The following is a 6,546-nucleotide window of genomic DNA, read 5'->3' as shown; positions in this document are numbered from 1 at the left end:
TTAGGTGTTTTTTGACGAAATAAGGATTGTTCGTTAACTTATGCAACTGTCAAACAGTTCGTGGTAACGAACTGTTTCCACCTTTTTCCCAAGGTCACCAAATAAAATTCTGAGATAGCCATTTTGTTCACCATAGTCAAAAAACCTAAAAACTATGAAATTGAGCACGACTCATTCCCCCAAAGTCCCCGTGGGAGGGGCTAAAAGATACAAACTTGCTGATGCACAATTTTGACAAACGGCATGCGGGTGTGATTTGATTCATTTTACCATCATCCTCAAAATTCTCGGAATGTTTCACCCATATAGGCTTACCCTCAATAGTAGTCGAAGCAGAAGTAATAATATGCTTATCTTACTTACTAACAGCAGCATGCACATAGTCTCTTTTGATTGGCTTAATATCCATTGAGGAGTAGTTGTAGCAATAGTAGGAGTAAGCAAATTTTGGAACATCCCTGACAATTTTACCCCTGTAACTTTAGCCATAGCATAAGCAGTTAGAGTTGTACTAATAGGGTCAGTAATAGTAGCAATATTATGCACATAAGCTGTTGTTTTTATGTTAGCTCGATTCCCCATCAACAGATCCTAACACCATTTAACACTCCAAGTTGTTCATACGATATTACTGATATACTCTAAAGATAGCCTGCATAAACATAGTGTTTCGATTAAGCTCAACATCCACCTCAGAGTTTCATGAAAGTTTCGCATTTTTAACTTTAGCCTTAGTGAAAGTAGTAGCAACAGTAGTAGCATTAGCAATAGAACACTTATATTACCTTTTGATTATTTCAATATTCCCCTTGACGTTGTCCTGAAAGTTACAAGTTAACATTATGAAGATATTATTAAGATATACATTATGAAGATATTATGAAGATATACTCTATTGATAACCAGAGTTTTGATCTAGTTCCTTTCCTAAAGGATTTAATGAAAATTACAACCTTTGTATAATGTGTCTTGGTTTAGTTTAACGTTCCCCCGAACACTCCCTAAAAGTTTCAGCTTAATACCCCTAGCTTCAATAATAGCATCAGTAGGAAAAGAGGAGAAAAGAGAAGAGAAATTTAGTAAAAGTACTAGTAATAGCTTTAGCGTAAAGTACTTTTTCAGTACTTTAACACCTCCCTCAACATACTTGAAAATTTTTAACTTAATACCTTAGGCTGTTCCTAAGACATTTTTTAAAAATTCTTATGACTATCTGTAAGTATATAGCGTTTCGATTTTATTCAACACTCCCCACAAGCAATAATTAAAGGAAGTTCAAAGTATTAAGCTGAGGCTTTCCAGGCATTTTGAGGAGGTGGCTTCACTACACCAAAGTACACTATGCTCATTTAGATTAAACTTTAGGCTTCACTAAAGTTTTTTTTTCTTTTTTTTTCAATGAAAGTGGAGGTGTGAAACTATACAAAATATACAATGTCCGTCCAGATTCCTGGAAATCTTCCTTCAAACACCAGGCCTCTTTCTTCTCAGAACATCCTTTCTTCTCAGATATTGCTCTCGAACCAAATAATGATGAAGACAGGAAAACTTATAAGAACCAATGCTAACGCGTCCGGGGTTTTATCCAACGACCATGCGATTTCATCTACCGCGACCGGGGTAAAGAACGAACCATCTACCGTGCCCGGTAAACCGACGAACCAGTTACCACGTCTGGGGTAGTAGACGATGTGACGACCAGCTCCGCTGGAAAGATTATTGATAGCCTGACGACCGGCTATACCGCAACTACAATTTCCAACGTAACAAATCCTGAATAGGACCCCCCCCTCCACCCGTTTAACCTCATTTTCAAAAACCCATCTTTCAGTAACTGGTGTTGAAAGGATTGGGGACACAACACTTCTTTTGTCGGGCCATAACGATGGAATTCATCCCCAAGGAGTATGATTTATTCTTTCAAAGCTCTGACGCCAATATGGAAGCAAAATCGAATCTCTGTGAAGCTAAAACTTAAACTATTCAGCTCCATCATCATTCCTATAGCTAAGTATGGTTGCGAAACAAGGACAGTCAGAATAGATGACTCCAGACAACTCGCCGCGTTTGAGACAAAGCTGCTGCGTCGAATTGCTGGCATAACATGCGTAGATCGAGTCTCAAATGCCGACCTACTCAGAAGACTGCAGTATAACACTCCCATCCTGCACAGGGTCCGTGTCCAACAATTCAGGTGGCTTGGCCACGTCCAGCGCATGTACAACAATCAACTACCAAAAATTGCCTTCGAGGGTCGCATCAAAGGTTCTCACCCTCCGAAGCGCTGGAAAGACTGCAGCCTCCCTGGTCTTCTCAGATTGGCAAAAAACAGGGAGCAGTATAGGCGACAAATACATTCGCTTGTGAGGAGAGAGGCCCTGAGACGACCACCAAGGCCGGATGGGACTTAAAGTAAAGTAAGTCATCCAGATTTTCTATTGGGCATATATTATTAGAAATGTTTTTGAATTTTCGTCAGTCACAGATATAGCAGGCAAAAATTCGGATTCTTATAGAAAAAACCGATACATTTTAAACAATTATTTGAATAAAGAAAGACTCCATTACCAAAATTTGTTAATTTTGAAATCCATAACACAATTTTTTTCAGAGGAAATTGAAGAACTAAATTCACCCGAAGATGAGCAGAAAAAGTCAAATAATTTTCCAAGATCAAAACTGCCATAAATCATTATGACCAAATAAATAAGACCCAAAATGAAGAGGAACAACAATAAAACTGGAGCAGAAACTCTAAACGAGCAAAAACGAAGAGGAATAGTTGACTTCCCCCGTGGCTTCTTTAGGGATTGGTGCATAGGTTAACTGATGATCCACATCTGATTTTTAAGAAATGTAGGTTATGATGGAGTCTTTTTTTTTTTTTTTGATATTATGAGAAATTATACACATGGCTTGAAATTGTTTTCAGTAAAGTGCACATTATGTCCAATTATATAGAAGGCACGAGGGGCTTCAGCAGTACTCTTCTTTTTTCTGCAAGTCTTGAGATTGAGTCAGTTATTTATAGGAAATATGCATCTATTTTGGTATTCATTTATATATTTATGGTTGTCTTACACCGTCCTGACAAATTATTTCCTATACTGATATATATTTGATACATCCTGCTACTATTCAAGTAATTCGTAATTTTGAATAATCTGCAAGCAGAGCCGTTCGAAAACTGGGGGGAGGGGCAACCTGGACATTTGGCCCGTGATTGTGGCAGGGGGATTAGCCACTTTGAACAATTTTTGTCTTTAATTTGACTTTTTTATTTTATATTTGAGTCAATACGTTCTGAGACCATACTATGGTCTCATGACGTATGAAAACAAGAAAGAAAATAATAAATGTAAAGAGAAAAATCAAATAGGTGAAAAACGAGGATTTTGTCAGCCAGTAGCAAAATATGAAAAACAAGCAAATATTTCGACAAGGACCTCCGCCAAGTCGTCCACAGTGCTAAAAAAAATAAGAAAGAGGAAAAAAAAACAAAACAAAATCTAACCTTCTTAAGTGAACTCCACGAGAGGAAAAAAGACACTGAATCAAACAAACAAAAACCAACTTGAAATCAATGAAAGAAAAGTTACCAATTAGATTGAATAAGTATCCTTTGCCTTTCAACAGATTTCGCCTGTTTACAATTTTGGTTTTCATTAGATATGCGGACAGGTTGTCTTAAATTAGACTGGGCGAAAATATTCATAGAGTCTTTTAATATTAAGTTGTTATAAATTGGGCTTAAGGAAATATCTCCCATGTCTCTATTTATAACCAAATTTATATTTATATGTTTTTTTTTATCTCAATTACCTCTGACAGATTGCAGTAGACCATTTACGGTAGATATTGAAGTTGTCTCTTCAAAAAGAACTAAATGGTCACGATTTTCGTATATATGCTGGGCCAGAGCTGAATCAAAGTTGTCATTTTTATTTTCAAATCTCAGGGACTTATCTATTGAAATTTTGTGTTCATGCAATCGTTCCCCTAGTTCTTGATGGGTCCTGCCAATGTAAAATTTTCCACATGAACACGGGACTCTGTAGACACCACTACCTATTATAGGGTCCGTTTTATCCTTTCCCGAGTTGAAAAAATTTTCAACTTTTAGTTCATTTTTGAAAGAAACAGCAAGATTGTTTTTTTTTAAATTTTTCTAAGTTTGTCGCTGAGTTTCGAGACGCATGGTAATGTAGTGGAAGTTTTTTCTCAATTGCCAGTGTAACGAATCCAAGGGGACTAGCTCCCTATTTTCCTGTTTTACCTTTTTTAATCGTCTATGTATTATATTTTCAATATAATACCACTTGATTCAATATACCACGAATTTAATATAAGACCATAGACTCTAAAGACATGTCCTTAGTAATAAAATATCTAATTTCAAATCTTTATTCCATCAGACTTTATCCGTTCCAGATTTTCTCCAAATTTTAAATATCTCACAAAGGTCTTTCTGACACGTTTTTAATTTAGCGAAAACTCGATTATCAGAAAAATTTTCAAAAATCGAATTTCAACAAACATGGATTTTCCTTCCTAGATTTTGTCCTGGTTCTATTTTGGAAAATCTATCCTCAAAAGTTTTCACACCAAAGGAGCTAAGTATTCTATCAAAAGGACCTAAATTTGCAATGTCTCAGACACACGTAAATATATCAGAAATTATTACGAGTGTGGAGTCCGGTATTTTTTAGCTCTCATGGTGAAGTTGAAAATCCAGACCTACTAATGGGAGGAAATAGTAAAGAGTATTCTTGATTATAAGCTGTCATGGTCGCTTTCAGCTCAATCAAAGGAAGAGGTTAAAATCCTCCGTAATTTGAAAAAAGATGAAAATATAGTAATTAAAAGAGCGGACAAAGGAAACACAGGTGTGATTATGGATTCTGCAGATTATCAAAATAAAATAAATACCATTTTATTGGATAAAAATACTTACATAGAAATAAAAACTGATCCCATAGATAAATACACCAAGCAGTTAAGAAAAGAATTAGAAATTTAAAAGACAATAGACTAATCACCCCTCAAATGTAGAGAAAATTTTACCCCAAAGGTTGTTCAGCCCCAATATTTTATGGTCTACCCATAATAAGTATACATCCATAAGGATCCATAAATCCACAAGGAAGATACTCCGTTACGTCCAATTGTAGCATTAGTTCTCCAGCTACAGGAGTAGGAAGATTCTTAGCTACAATTTTCAAGTCTCTTCTAACAACAAAGAAATCTTATATAAAAAATTCCATAGATCTTGTTGAGAAGCTGAAAAATGATAGAATAACAGAAAAAACTATTTTATATAGTTTTGATGCAGTTTCCATGTACACTTCATGCGATGTCCATAAATGTGAACAGGCCTTGCAAAGAAAATTAGAAGAAAATTCTGCTTGACCAGATTATAAAACCTTGGAAATCTACACAATAATGACATTTGTACGTCTTTGCAACAAATTCTCTTTATATTTTATGTTTCGAGAAAAAAATTTCCTTCAGGTCAAGGGCCTATCCATGGGCACTGTTTTGTCTCCTTTTTTGGCCAATTTTTACATGGATTTCATAGAACAATCTGCTTTGAATAGTTTCCCCTTAAAGCACTCTCTCTGGTTTCGCTTCGTTGATGATATTCTTGCTGTTTTGGAACATGGTCAGGACTCTCTAAAAGATTTTTTGGCACATTTGAACTCTTTTGATTCAAATCTTCAATTCACAATGGAACTGGAAGATTCAGGAAACTTCCTTTCTTGAATGTTTTAATTAAAAAAAAATATTCCTAGCCTTGAATTTTCTATATATAAAAAACCGACCCATAATGATCGGTATCTACATTTTTCGTCAAATCCCCCTCCTTGTGTAAAAAGAGGGGTAGTAATTTCTTTAGTCGACAGGGTTCTAAAAATATGTTCACGTAATCATGTAAAATCCGAGTTAAATTACGTTAAAGATATTCTATTCTGCAATGGCTACCCAATCGATCTCATTGAAAATATAATAGATAGACGATTAAAAAAGATAAAATAGGAAAATAGGGAGCCCGTCCCCCTTGATTCAGTTACACTGGCGATTGAGAAAAAAACTTTCACTACATTACTATACGTCTCGAAACTCAGCGACAAACTTGGAAAAATTTTAAAAAAACAAAGGACGAGTTGGCGGAGGTCCTTGTCGAAATATTTGCTTGTTTTTCATATTTTGCTACTGGCTGACGAAATCTTCGTTTTTCACCTATTTGACTTTTCTCTTTTCATTTATTATTTCCTTTCTTGTTTTCATACGTATATTTGAGTCAGGAGGGGGCGCTGCAATAAATTTTTCAGGCAACGCCAACCATAGGAAAAGCCTTGTCTGCAAGGCTGCTATTAAACTATTTTTTTTTTCATGAGTTTCGATTTTTTTTTCTATATTCAAAAGTTTCCTACTTAGCTTCTTAAAGCATCTTTCTATTTGATTTTTCAAGAAATTGGAGCGAGTTTTGATAATTCTAACAATTTACTCGCATTCAGAACTTATTTTTTTTAATGATTTAAACAA

This window comes from Artemia franciscana, chromosome 12, assembly GCF_032884065.1.
Source record: "Artemia franciscana chromosome 12, ASM3288406v1, whole genome shotgun sequence".
In the NCBI taxonomy this organism is placed as follows: domain Eukaryota; kingdom Metazoa; phylum Arthropoda; class Branchiopoda; order Anostraca; family Artemiidae; genus Artemia; species Artemia franciscana.
Note: the sequence above shows the minus strand (reverse complement) of the source record.